Below are 15493 nucleotides of genomic sequence, written 5' to 3'. Positions count from 1 at the left end.
TTTTAGAGAGAGCGGTGGGTTTTAGAGAGAGCGGTGGGTTTTAGAGAGAGCGGTGGGTTTTAGAGAGCGCGGTGGGTTTTAGAGAGAGCGGTGGGTTTTTGAGAGAGCGGTGGCTTGGAGTTACTCTACCCAAATAAACACAATAATTCTGAAACTTAACTTCACCTGATCATATCTTCATGGAATTACTCAGTCTTACCTACAACCTGTCCACACTGACAAAGTCACACAGCGGTTCTAAAACCTCCAGTTTGGTTGTACACAGGGCCGGCCTTAAGCCGATTGGACAGATTTCTCCCAATTGGACCCCGCGCCTAAGGGGGGCCCCGCGCTAGAGTTATCCAAAGCTCCACTCTAGGATCATTGGAGTAATCTACTCTCGGCTCGGGTAGATCTACCCCGGGTGGAGGGGGGAGAGAAGGGTGGATGGGGAGTGGGGTGTGAGGGGGAATGGAGAAGGGGGAGAGGGGGAGGTCCCTTACGGTCCCAAGGCAGCGCTCCCGCCCCTCCAGTCGCCGTGCTTCACGCACACAGCCCCGGCTCCACCCCGCTCTCTCCCCGGGGAGACACGGTGAGCAATTCAGGGAGGGTGAGCAATTCCTCCCTTCTCTCCTTCCCTCCCAGTAGAGGGATTAATGACGTCTGCATGTCATTAGGTTATTGTGAAATTTCCTTGCATGTGCAGTGTACAGAAGTTGCTAGTTTTGAGCTATTTGATGCTTTTGGACAATGAGCACTGGAAACCAATATGAGGGTATTGCAGTCTCTATGGACAGCATCTACTATGGGCAACAAAGAGCACTGCAAGGACGTAATTGAGCAACTCAGCGGGACAAGCAGCATCTCTGGAGAGAAGGAACGGATGATGTTTCGGGTCGAGACCCTTCCCCAGAAATGTTAAAGCATCAGGTTCCCCAGACTTGGGAAGGATCTCAACCTGAAACATTACCAGTTCCTTTTCTCCAGACATGCTGCCTGTCCAACCTTCATTTACTTTGGAAGTGCTCTCTATAAATATAAATTAACAAATCCAAAGAGGAAAGTGCAGGGAACAAAATCAAGTTAGAAAGCAAAATAAAAGTTGCAGACCTCTATTTATTACAACATTTAAAAAAAAGGAAATACAATGATAAGGTAGAGGTAGATGTTGTCTCAATGTATTTTAGTAAAGCATTGATAAAGTCCCCCCGGTAAGCTGATCCAGAATATTAAAATGCATGCGATTCACAGTGACTTGGTCGTATGGATTCAGAACTGTCTTACTAATAGAAGACAGAAGGATGTTATTCCTTCTCTTAAATGTTGTCATATACAGAGGTATGAACATTTAATTTCTGATCTCTGCACTTATGTCTAAGGATTTGTCAAAATGCTTACATGAAGATACAAATCACATCAGCGATTCAGATGAATCTCAGTACAGTTGTCATAACCTCCAGTAGCTGCTTTTATTTCATCTGGAGACTATTACATCCTTGATTCTATCTCTGATGAGATAGACCTTTAGTAGTACTAAGAGTGCCAGATGCTGGGATGAAATTGATTTCTTAAAGGTTTTATACAGCAGGCACCGTAAAGTTGCTGTTACTATACCTGTAAATAAAAACTTCCTTTGGCTTGAGCATACATCATCAAAAAGCTGTAGTCCAAGTTCTGTTTTGTTCTCCATCTGAAAGCAGAAATTATCAAGTATAATGAAAATGTTAAAGCATCACATTTGCAGGAGATTTGATGTTGTGAACTTAATATCTATTCAGGCAACCAGCAATATCATTGAGACACAAGAGATTGCAGATAGAAACATAGAAACATAGAAATAGAAATAGGTGCAGGAGTAGGCCATTCGGCCCTTCGAGCCTGCACCGCCATTCAATATGATCATGGCTGATCATCCAACTCAGTATCCCGTACCTGCCTTCTCTCCATACCCCCTGATCCCCTTAGCCACAAGGGCCACATCTAACTCCCTCTTAAATATAGCCAATGAACTGGCCTCAACTACCCTCTGTGGCAGAGAGTTCCAGAGATTCACCACTCTCTGTGTGAAAAAAGTTCTTCTCATTTCGGTTTTAAAGGATTTCCCCCTTATCCTTAAGCTGTGACCCCTTGTCCTGGACTTCCCTAACATCGGAAAACAATCTTCCTGCATCTAGCCTGTCCAACCCCTTAAGAATTTTGTACAATCCCCTCTCTCTGCATCTTAAACCCGGCTCTGGCACTGTAAAGCCAACTCTAACTGAATTTTCACAGACTCTTTTCATTTAGTTGTTGGGTCTATACACGATATCCCCTCCTCAATCTCCTAAATGTAACTCTGAGTTACAGAGTATAAAGACCATCCTTAAGCTCTATCCCTAGTCTTTCTAGCCTGCCCATAAGACAGTCTCAATGAAATTCAGAGAGTCCAAGTCAGGAATCAGTCCTGGTCTGGTGAACCGTCTCTGCACTCCCTCTATGGCAATAATGTCCTTCCTCAGATTTGGAGACCAAAACTGTACGCAATACTCCAGGTGTGGTCTCACCAAGACCCTGTACAACTGCAGTAGAACCTCCCTGCTCCTATACCCAAATCCTTTTGCAATGAAAGCTAACATACCATTTGCTTTCTTTACTGCCTGCTGCACCTGCATGTCTACCTTCAATGACTGGTGTACCATGACACCCAGGTCTCGCTGCATCTCCCCCTTTCCCAATCGGCCACCATTTAGATAATAATCTGCTTTCCCGTTTTTGCCACCAAAATGGATAACCTCACATTTATCCACATTATACTGCATCTGCCAAACATTTGCCCACTCACCCAGCCTATCCAAGTCACCTTGCAGTCTCCTAGCATCCTCCTCACAGCTAACACTGCCCCCCAGCTTAGTGTCATCCGCAAACTTGGAGATATTGCCTTCAATTCCCTCATCCAGATCATTAATATATATTGTAAATAGCTGGGGTCCCAGCACTGAGTCTTGCAGTACCCCACTAGTCACTGCCTGCCATTCTGAAAAGGACCCGTTTACTCCTACTCTTTGCTTCCTGTTTGCCAGCCAGTTCTCTATCCACATCAATACTGAACCCCCAATACCGTGTGCTTTAAGTTTGTATACTAATCTCTTATGTGGGACCTTGTCGAAAGCCTTCTGGAAGTCCAGATACACCACACCTGGAATCTGGAACAAAACACAGACTACCGGAGGAACTCAGTGTGTGAAACCCCATCTGTGGAGGCACTAAACATCTCTCTGCCTCCACAGATGCTGCTTCACAAACTGAGTGCTTTTAATAGTTTGTTTTCTCCGCTTATAGCATTATTTTATTTGCGGTTGAATTGACCACATTCAAGGCCGAGCTGGCAAGGATGCAGTGAAGATTTATGAAGATGTTGCCAGGACCCGAGGGCCTTGTAATGAGTTGAGTCGAACACATATCAACATACAACACATGTTTATTAAATCTACTTACAGCGAGGATCTGGAGGACATTACATTTCCTAGCAGAATTCTTCGCACACGAACTACTAAAAATTAGAGGGAACATTGGTGTCTACATTGATAAATGTGAGGTTATCCACTTTGGTGGCAAAAACAGGAAAGTAGACTATTACCTGAATGGTGGCCGATTAGGAAAAGGGGAGATGCAACGAGACCTGGGTGTCATGGTACACCAGTCATTGAAAGTAGGCATGGAGGTGCAGCAGGCAGTGAAGAAAGCGAATGGTATGTTAGCATTCATAGCAAAAGGGTTTGAGTATAGGAGCAGGGAGGTTCTACTGCAGTTTTACAGGGTCTTGGTGAGACCACACCTGGAGTATTGCATACAGTTTTGGTCTCTTAATCTGAGGAAAGACATTATTGCCATAAAGGGAGTACAGAGAAGGTTCACCAGACTGATTCCTGGGATGTCAGGACTTTCATATGAAGAAAGACTGGATAGACTTGGTTTATACTCACTAGAATTTAGAAGATTGAGGGGGGATCTTATAAAAACTTACAAAATTTTTAAGGGGTTGGACAGGCTAGATGCAGGAAGATTGTTTCCGATGTTGGGGAAGTCCAGGACAAGGGGTCACAGTTTAAGGATAAAGGGGAAATCCTTTAAGACCGAGATGAGAAAAACATTTTTCACACACAGAGTGGTGAATCTCTGGAACTGTCTGCCACAGAAGGTAGTTGAGGCCAGTTCATTGGCTATATTTAAGAGGGAGTTAGATGTGGCCCTTGTGGCTAAAGGGATCAGGGGGTATGGAGAGAGGGCAGGTGCAGGATACTGAGTTGGATGATCAGCCATGATCATATTGAATGGCCGAAGGGCCGAAGGGCCGAATGGCCTACTCCTGCACCTATTTTCTATGTTACCCTATTTCTGTCTCTCATAATTGTATGTACTTCGATCAAGTCTTCCCACAATCTCCGGCATTCCAGTTAAAACTATCCAAGCTAATACCCCCCAATCCAAGCATCATCCTGGGAAACCTGCTCTGTAACTTTTCCAAAGCCTCCATCCACATCCTTCCAGTAACAGGGCGATCGGAACTGCATGCAATACTCCAAATGTGGCCTAAACAATGTCCTATAAAGCTGTATCATGACTTCCCATTTGTGGAGCAGTTGTAAAACCTTTGCAATTCAAAATTTGACAGAAACATCTTGGACAGTGTGGTTATTGAGTAATGAGAGAAAAAGATAAAGTATAGCAAAGAGAATGCTGCTCCATAAATGCCCTCAGTCACTGCATAAATAATAGATGTCCACCTATGGTGATAGAGCATTAAATGCCAATCTGATTAGCTGATGGGCTATGATACGCCAGCACCTTGTGGCAGAAGGAGAATTATACATCTGTCTGAAGAAGGGTCTCGACCCGAAACGTCACCCATTCCTTCTCTCCAGAGATGCTGCCTGTCCCGCTGAGTTACTCCAGCTTTTTGTGTCTATCTTCTGTTTAAACCAGCATCTGCAGTTCCTTCTTATTCATATGTTTTGGTATATTTAGGCCACTTGAGGGTAAAATGCGAGAGACAAAACTAAAATAAAGAACCCCATTGTGGACTTCATTGTGTCACTTCTTTGGCACCTGCTACAACAGGAAGCCACTTGAAATTGCAAATAACTGCTCCAAGCCTGCAGGCCTCACATCTTCTTCCTACCGTCAGCTCACTAGGAATGGGGCCTCCCTTAAATATTTCAGCAATCAGCCATCGGTGGGGTTAGGGAAAGAGCGTTCACGTCACGGCCCTGTTTCCACCAATCTTTCAACCACCACGCACAAGAAGCAACAAGACAGACATCATTGTATGCAGATGCCGAGACGCGTGGTTCAGCTCTGGCTCGTCAGTATCAAGGGCGCTGTGATATTTCTTGGTAGATGTTTGAAATTCTTGGGTTTCTCTTCAATTAAAAGTCAACAAAGTGACTAGACTTTCCATTGCCAGGTAATACAATGGGAAGCCTCCCACAGTAAGAATGTGACGGAGGCAGGGAGAGTGGAAAAAAAGTAATTTCTTCAGAATGAGAATTAGCAGGAAGTAAATTCAAATTTGACAGAAACATTTTATACAACGTGGGTAATGAGTAATGAGAGAAAAAAAAATCCATTGGGGAAGTTTCCCACAAGTTCGAGAAGAGGTTTAGTTGAGAGATACAGCGTGGGAACAGGCCCTTTGACTCACCAAGTCCACTCTGAACATAATCGCCTTTACACTGGTTCTATCTACACTCTAGGGACAATTTAAGGAACCAAATTAACCTCCAAGTCTTTGGAATGTGGAGCGCCCGGAGAAAACCCACGTTGTCACAGGGAGAACGGATAAACTCTGTACCGACAACACCCATAGTCAGGATCGAACCTGGCACTGTAAGGCAGCAACTCTACTGCTGCACCACAGTGGCACACTTTTGCCAATCTTTGCCTAGATGCCAAATATTAGTTTCAATTTACTCACTACAACAACAAAAAGTTTAGGCTATGGGAAAAGAAAAGTAGGTAGTAGGCTGTTCTTCATAACGCATGTTAGTAGTTCCCAGATTTCTGACTAGAAATTCGAGCCACATTCTCATATGTGCCCATTGTAAAATATATTGCATACCTCAGCAGCTTAACATAAGGCATATTTCCATCAGTTGCATGCTAATAACTCTGGAGACGCCTCACAGACTATTTTTAAATGGGTGTATATCATGGTGCAAAAATATTCAATTTCTTTTAAAATTCGTAATATTTGAACATTTAACAGAATAACAGTTCTGCTGCTGTTGAACTCCAACTCTGAGGAAGTTATATAATGTAGTAAGATATTCAAAGGCAGCAATGACTCATCATTATTAAAGCAGCAAGCTCAAATTAGAAGCTTTCATTAACATGTAATGTATAGATGACTTTTGCCAAGGCTACAGATTTATAATCTACTGGCCTGTTTGCAGAGATAACTGCAATATGCATTTGCTTAATTTTAATTATTAAATATTTCTTTTTAATCGAAGGGCATCATTTTGGAAATTATTTATGGTCACAATTTGTAAATCAATATTGTTTCAATGCTGAAAGGAAGACGTGCACATCAGGGTTATATGGAAAGAGTCCGTGCAAACACCTACTGCACTAGACCTCATGGCATTATGATTCTCAGCATGGGTGGAGGATTAAGTTTAGTTTAGTTTAGAGATACAGAGCGGAAACTGGCCCTTCGGCCCACCAGCAACAAATATGCACCATAGCCAACCTTCAAAGCACTTCATTTACAGTAAAATACATTTGGGCAGCTACATAGAAAAGGTTTAGATGGTTTTGGACCAAACGCAGGCAGGTGGGACCTTGGTCGGCATGGGCAGGTTGTGCCGAAGGACCTGTTTTTGTGTTGCATGACTCCACAAGTCTATGATCTCAAGTGCTGTATCTTTACATTGCATTAATACGCATTTTATATTTAAAAATACCAATTTTCATTGGGTGATGAGTAAGTACTTTAAATGCAGCCGAGCATGGAGTTCAGTATTTAATTTCAAACGCATATGTAATGGTTAGGCAAAACAGAGTTTCACAGAGTACAAGGCAAATAACCATGCAGCAGCAAAAATGCCTTCCAATTTCCTGAAATCTGTTGTGAGCTGATAAGTGAGATATCATATGCTTTTTGTCAGGGATGACACCTTGTTACTTCAGGTGTCTATATATTATTTTATTTACTTTAGTTGGAAATGGTTTATAATCAGTTATGGAACTAACTAAACCACAGCTTTCTAACAGCTGCTTTGCCTTGAGTTGGTTTATACCAGTGAATGAATTAACTGTGTCACAGATGTTTCCAGTCATTAACACCAGACATCTTCCTCTTTGAAAATAGTTGCAGTCCCTAAAGGTTTCACTTTTGTCTGTAGACATGCCACGACACATGACTCAGTTCATGCCTGGTCACATCTCGTCTCACAAACACGTCCCAGTTGATCAAAATGAACAGAAGCATCAGATAAGTCACCGCGATAAAGCATTTGTTTTGTAGCCGTAGGCCAAGCGCATGGACCGGACCCAACTCGACTTTGGAAATGGTGCCAAAACCTGCTGACTTGTAAATCCTGTGTCAGTGGACTATTTCTATCCACTTTCTAATTAATTGGGGGGTTTGTGCTTGGGTATAGTAATACTTTATTGAATTGTATGGAAAAAAAAAAAAAAGAATTTCACTGTACCTCAGCACATCTGACAATAAAGAACCATTGAGTCATTGTTTTGTTGTGGAATCATGTTCTGTTTCATCACCTGAAGACATTCTTGTGGCTGATGTTGATCCAGAGTTCCACATGCAAATCTAATGAAAAATGTGCTGTCAGCAATACATAGCAATCTCTCCCTCCTGTTAGGAAATAGTCAACATCGTAACAGCCCAATTCTGTCAATATAATCACTCAAAACTGGACCTATCCATGAAAGTAACTTTGTAAGGATGCGAAAGGATGATATGCAACACAGTTTGCTTTATGGGGTAACATTGAACTCTTTTTTAAGAGTACAGAATCTTTACCCTGTTCGGTTGAAAGGAAAGCTTAAAAATTGTAAAGAGCCATGGTTTTCAAGGGAAATTGGACACTTGGTTCGGAAAAAGACTACAATAATACAGTAAATGAGGTGCTTGAATAAAAAGAAATTAAAAGTAACGGTCTGATCTGCAGTTTGAAAAGTAAATGGGGTTTCAGTCATTGTAAAAGGATAACGAGCACTGCCTTTCAGACTCTCTGCAGAGCAAAGGATATGGGGGAGACAGTTTCATAAGGAGTTTGTGTGAGACATGTTTTTGGAAACTATGAGGATCAAAGAGTCTCTTTGGTATAAAAGGGATATCCTCCTTTCCACAGGATATTCCCTAGGAAGGGAAGTTGATGTTCAATGGCAGAAATATTTCAAATGTCCCATGCCGGATTGAATGCGCATGTTGTTCCATTTTTAAATTCACCTCAATTATATGACACTCAGTGGGCAAATTAATGGAAAGAATACATAATCATGCCAACATGTGGATAAACATTCATGCCAACATTCTGTGCCTGCTCCTAATCTGCTGTAAGATGTCACAAATTGATGAGGGTAACAGTGGATGTCAAAGGCCTTTGACAAGGTTCCTCAGAAGGGCACAAGGTTCGTTTTGGGTATTACAATCAGGATTCAACAGTGGCAAAGATGCCAGAGAGTAATGGTGGATCTGTCCATGACGAGTGGGGTGCCTTCCCATGGTTGCATGCCAATGACCTGCTGAGGTGTGGTAATCCAAGTAAGTTGCAGATGATACTATGGGGTTGCGGGTAATGAAGTAGAGTTTCAAAGTCTAAAGAGATTCCTAAGAGTTTGAAAGATCCATGCTTATATGTGAGGTGCTCATCTTGGAGCTGAATTTTAGGGAAAGAATGTAGGTGAACACTGGGATACACTCCATCTTGAACAAATAGGGTGGTAAAGAAAGCTTTTGTCACAAACTCTATTAATAAAGTTGGGATGTAATGGAAAGTCCAGAGTATGCAATTTTGGTCGCCTGATGCAACAAATGGAGATTCTTTTACTAAATGTTGCCTGGGTTTCAGCAACTACAGAGCTTCAGTTAGCCATAGAATTATTTTTTAAGAAGGTAGAATAGAGGTTTTTAAAATAATTTGGTGGAAGGCCCCACTCTTTAAATTCATGATTTACTAACATACTTTTTACTCAGAGAGTGGTTTGTGTGGAATCTCCAAAGGTTTCCATTTAAAAATTTCGAGAGGTCTGGATAAAATGGATCTGCTGAAGGTGAGATGATCGAGATGGCAGAAGTCCTGATTGTATTTATTTGGGGTACCTTTTGTCAGCAATCTCTCCCATATCAATGTAAAACCAGATTCCTATCCATGACCAATGTTCAGAACACACTTTCAGTGCCAAAGACAAGTAGACATTTATAACGGTCTCATCTGCATTTGAAGGGTGGCAGTCATTGTAATTGCAACTTGTAAACATCTTCTGAGTTGACTCTTGAGATAGTTGGTGTTCAGGATCATGCTGTTCTTCCAGACATGCGTCCCAAGTGCACTCATCAAACAAGGTCCAGCACACCAGCAAATGGGGCACAGTTTCACAGGGTCACACCATGGTCCAGCACTACTCCCTGTCCCAGCGCCATCCCATGGCCCTAGCCCATGGGCCACTCCCAGCCTGGGGAAAGTCAGAGATCACTCACAGCCAAGGGACCGCCCATCTCCAAACCTCTCCCAGCCCACACCCTCTTCCGCACCAGCAAGCCACTCCCAGCCCAGTCTACTCACAACCCGGTGCACCTCCAGCCTGGGGTCTCTCCCAGCACAGGGCCCAGCTGCACCCGTCCCAGCAACACTCTTTGGGCCCTTTCAACTCCAGATTACCAGTTCAACACACATGCCGACAAGTACCCAGGATCTTGTAAAATTCTCTGGGACCTTGAGAGTTGGTCAACACTCTTCAGACCCAGCACCACTCTCCAGACCCAGGTACAGTCCAGGGTCACTGGTCCAGCACTACCCAGCACCACCATCCTGGCCCAGCCCTGGCCACTCCCAGACCTGGGATCACTCTGGGCCAAGGACACACGCCACTCTGGGCCCTCTCCCAGGATCACTCCAGACCCACTCCCAGGATCACTCACAACCGACCCCAGCCTGGGGTCACTCCAGCCCAGGGCCCACTCCACCCGTCCAGCATCACTCTGGACCCAGGACCACTCCAGACCCAGACCCACTCCAGCAGCAACACTCTGGGCCCAGGACCTCTCCAGACCCAGCACCACTCTGGGCCCAGGTCCTCTCCAGACCCAGGATCACTCCAGACCCAGCACCACTCCAGACCCAGGATCACTCTGGGCCCAGCAACACTCCAGACCCAGGATCACTCTGGGCCCAGGATCACTCTGGGCCCAGCACCACTCCAGACCCAGTACCACTCCAGACCCAGCACCACTCCAAACCCAGGATCACTCTGGGCCCAGCAACACTCTGGGCCCAGGAACACTCCAGACCCAGGGCCTCTTCCCGCTCAAGAGCTGCATTGATGCAATGGCTTTGACAGCCACTGAGACCCTGGCACCAGATTCAGTAATTGCTACAGTTATCACTGAAATTGAACGTTAACACGTGTCTTTGAGCCCTGAATTATTAACAATATATATGTATTTAAAATACACTGATTGAAAATTGAAGACATGTAAAAAGAATGACCTACAATTAAAATAACCGAATAAAATAGATTTCCATTTTCCTGACAGTTCTGATTCCTCTTTGATTTCAGTGAGACTGCCGCACTGGCACCAGACCCAACCCAGTGAGGACTCCGTTTGCAGATTTCCAGACCTAAAGAGTCCGTGCAAGTTTGTGGGGTGCTGTCGGCTTCTATTGGGAGTCCACTTGTGGAGTTCTAGGGATCAAATTGCATGAGCAACATAGCGGGGGATACCATGGCTGACATAAACCCATGTCAGCGCTGGAACTTGGGACTTTTGTGGAGAATTGCACGATATGTGGAAAATCTGCCCCACTGATTTGTTGTTGTCGTAAGTTCTTAAAAGCTGAAATTGCAGTTATGATAATGATCAGCACATTACCTTGCAACCAATTTGACACTATCCATAATTAGTTTGGTTAAAAAGGTTAACTTTAACACTGCAGCAAGAATTGCTTCAACAGTTGCACTAACAAGTTTACAGCATCCCATGGAGCAATTTCAATTCATCTGTATCCTACAATATTTTGTATCTTACAAGTTTGCTGTACCTTATAACCATATAACCATATAACAATTACAGCACGGAAACAGGCCATCTCGACCCTTCTAGTCCGTGCCGAACACGTATTCTCCCCTAGTCCCATATACCTGCACTCAGACCATAACCTGCGTTCAGACCATAACGCTCCATTCTCAAGTCATGTCCCCTTGTTTGAATCTTCCCTACTCTCAGTCTCATTGGGAAAAGCTTATCCACGTCAACTCTGTCTATCCCTCTCATCATTTTAAAGATCTCTATCAAGTCCCCCCTTAACCTTCTGCGCTCCAAAGAATAAAGCCCTAACTTGTTCAACCTTTCTCTGTAACTTAGTTGCTGAAACCCAGGCAACATTCAAGTAAATCTCCTCTGTACTCTCTCTATTTTGTTGACATCCTTGCTATAATTAGGCGACCAAAATTGTACACCATACTCCAAAATTGGCCTCACCAATGCCTTGTGCAATTTTAACATTACATCCCAACTTCTATACCTTACAATATTTTTAAAAAGTAAATTATTTTAAACCAAAATATTATGGTCACTAACAAAATATTTAGCATAATCCATGAAAACCAGACTAAGGAAATGAACTATGAATACATGGAATAATAACAGATAGGTTATATTAATTAGGATGCAAAATTAAAAAGTGCAAACACTTAAAACATACACTGAAAAATAGAATGCAATTTAAATTAAATTCCATTATTCAGCGTATGTTTATAGCACCAACATTTAGTGTGTGGTTAACTCCATAATGCAACTGAGAAAGGAATCTGAAATATCTGCATTAAGTTTATTTCCAAAATAAAGTCGTGGCACGCAAGGCTCCTGACTGTTGTGTAACAATTTTTTTAATGATAATTGTCAATGTTTGCAGAATTTCTGATTTTTTCACTAACAGCATTACCAGCGATGATCCATATGTCCCATCCTTCATCTCCATTTACCAAAGGCACATGCCGATATCTTCACACCAACAGCACCCTGATGTAATCTGTCTCATCTTTAAAACCGTTTTCCTACTTTCCTGGCCTCCCAGAGGCACACACAGAGGAAGATGATATGCTTTCATGGTCTCCACTAAGATTACTGTCGAGTGGTTGTTAGGAGGTGAATGGAATCTTCCTTTTCTCCTGACCTTTGGTCAGCATCTCCTTATCTACCTTGGTGAAATTAAGACAGGTCCACTTTATATTTCTTGTGAAATGATATAAATTGTTGTTATCAACCATACCTTACATAATACTTACGTGTCTTTTAACTTTTCTGCCAGTTCATTAACATAAGTTTCTTCCACCTGTGCAATAAAACAGAGAATATATTTAACACCAGGTGTTTCACAACATGTTTATTCATTTTAATTTTGATGACTATAGGAAGGCATTTTGTACTTTGGACGTGCAATATTAGTGCAGTCACCCACTGGGTCAAACACAGAGCAGTAAATGTAAGACTATATCTCATTATACAGAGCTCCCAATGTCATGCACCTTTTATGATTCATGTTTCAGGTAAGTGGCATAACTCACTGCCAAATTAAACCTGCCGAGTAAAGTTTTCTTTCCACTTTTCCCAAACAATTTAATCCAATTCCTGACTTTAAAATAGTGCTCTCCTCTGCACCATTGTTCACCTGTCCACGCGCTTTGGCACAGTCACAACTTGTTAAGCTGACTTTAAACAGACATCAATCTAGATGCTAATCAACTGCCAGGCCTCAAGGCTATAGGGACAGGAGCCAAGCCTACCAGTGTTGTATCTCACCTCACCGAATAAGTACATTGACACTTCAGATTGGTCAGCATGACCTGGTTCTGGTTAGACACACATTAAAAGCTCAAAGTACTGGGGAGATTTTAGATATCATGACAAGTCACATGCTGTAGGCCTAAATATGATCCAAGAATTCTGTTTGCTGCAATCATACCACGTTCAGTAATAGATGATTAACCAGCCACTTCACTTGTCATGAATCAAAGATAATCCCAAGCACTGTCATAGTTACACAAGGAGGGATAACTAGAGAGTAGGCTTTGTCCCTTGCCTCATGATATAATGGCCTTACACAATATAGAATTCATCTGATTTTCGTTTCATGTTTTGGGAGAATGAAACTGAAGCAAATTTAATAATAGCAGGCAATACAGCTCTGTCAGATGACTACCAAATCAGTGAAGACCATTAGAATCCATCCATGCTGATGTAGGGCACACAGTTATGCTGTACAAGATGGTTGAAATTTCATCATGTATTATACATTTTTTTTAATTGTCACCGTATTCTCATTTAGGAGCCTGAAATTGTGCAACAGATAATTAGATTGCTTAGCGCATCATGTCTGTATCATTTATTGACAGCTTGTCAATGAATCACATTCCCTTTCTTCATAGTCACTCTTTGTCCAAAGTATTTATCCAACTTTCTTCTGAAAATTACAACTGAATCTGCTGCTACCATCTTTGCAAGTTATAAAAAGTCATAAAAAGGCCAGGTAAAATCATTTCTAGCCCTTTCTTCTGTTAATCTCCTTCAATGAGTGCCCTCTTGTTATTGACCTATGCTCCTTCACCTCCACACACTGCCGGCAGGCCAGCCGTCTTGCAGCGCCCCCACCGACTGCCGAGGTTTATGGCCCTGACCACGGGGGAACAATAGAGTACTGACTGTACTTTGTGCCTTCCACCACAGTGAAGAATGTTGTGGTGGATGTTTGTGTTACGTTTTTATTGTATATTGTGTGTTCTTTTTGATTGTACCGCTGCTGGCAAATTCATTTCACTGCACTTTATTGTGTATGTGATGAATAAATATGATTGATTGATTGATCTACCACCCACCCCCTCCAATGATCAGAAGTGGCTATTTCTCTTTGCTTATTAAAAGCTCTCGTAATTGGAACAGTTCTGTTAAATCTCCCCATAACTTTCTTGTTTTTCTCAGTTTTCTTCAACCCTAATACCATTCTGGTAAATCTCCGAATGTGTCTTAAGGGCCCGTCCCACTTACGTGTCCTTGGCATGCAAATTACGCGACCTCGTGCGTTGACATCGCGCGGGGCTCCGTAATTTTTGTAGCGAACAAAATCTTCGCGCGCCAACAGCCTGTGGCGGAACTGACGGCCAAAGTGGGACAGGCCCAAGACCCTGGCACGACGCAACGTCTCACCTCCAACAGCAGCAGAAGCCGGCAAACGATCGCCGAACTCGGCCTGGGGCTCACGGCCGTTGCGGTCCGGATCCGCCCCCACTTCTACTCCCAGAGCGGGGCCAAGAAAATTGAAGATAGACACAAAATGCTGGAGTAACTCAGCGGGACCGGCAGCATCTCTGGAGAGAAGCAATGGATGACGTTTTGGGTCAAGACCCTTCTTTCAGACTGAAGAAGAGTCTCGACACGAAACGTCACCCATTGCTTCTCTCCAGAGATGCTGCCAGTCCCGCTGAGTTACTCCAGCTTTGTGTCCATCTTCAAATGACGTCACGCGCTCCAGACGGCTGTGCGGGCGCATGAAGTTGCGCACGACCTTCGCGGGACCGTTGCGATGATGAAGTCACGTAATTAGCGTGCCAAGGACACGTCAGTGGGACAGGGGCTTTACTTGCAGCATAACAGTAGTCAGTGGCCTGTTGGTTATTGGGAAGAAGCTGTTCCTGAACATGGATGTTAGAATGATCAAACTCCTATACCTTCTTCCCATCGGTAGGAATTAAATGAGAACATGACCAGGGTGTGTGGATCCTTCATGGTGATGCCCACCTTTTTGAGACAGCGCCTTCTAAAGATCACTTCGATGGTGGGGAGGTCAATACCTGTGTTGGACTGGGCAGCGTTCAACATTTTTTGTAATCTCCTTTGTCCCTGGGCATTTGCATTGCCCAACACGGCCATGATACACCCAGTCAATAAGCTCTCTACTCTACACCTGTAGAGGTTCAAGAAAATCTCTGTTGGCATTTGTCCGATCTCCTCAATCTTCCAAGGAAGTAGAGGCGTTGACGGCTTTCTTTATGATTGCATCAATATGCTAGGTATAGGCCAGATTTTCAGAGATAATAAAGAGATTTCCGGTTGTATTAAAGGTAGGGTTAAATACATATGGAATACCAAGTAAGTAATATCAAATACAAACCTGGTGACTTTGATTATCTATTAAATAAACCAATACTATTATGATCTTTTTGTTTTCTCAGAAGCTGTTATAGATGTTTGTCTGTGCCTTGTTATTAGTCTGGAATGTGAATAAAGGTGAGC

The 15493-nt window shown here is 43.1% G+C and overlaps 1 pseudogene; it reads right to left on the bottom strand.

The window, feature by feature from the left end:
* The window catches only part of LOC129704629 (alpha-1,3-mannosyl-glycoprotein 4-beta-N-acetylglucosaminyltransferase B-like), a 126604-nt pseudogene that overhangs the window by 49796 nt on the left and 61315 nt on the right, over positions 1–15493 (bottom strand).

The sequence above is a fragment of the Leucoraja erinacea genome, chromosome 1, assembly GCF_028641065.1.
Source record: "Leucoraja erinacea ecotype New England chromosome 1, Leri_hhj_1, whole genome shotgun sequence".
Taxonomy (NCBI): Eukaryota; Metazoa; Chordata; class Chondrichthyes; order Rajiformes; family Rajidae; genus Leucoraja; species Leucoraja erinaceus.
The sequence above is the reverse complement of the archived record's forward strand: the minus strand, read 5'-3'. Positions and strand labels throughout refer to the sequence as shown.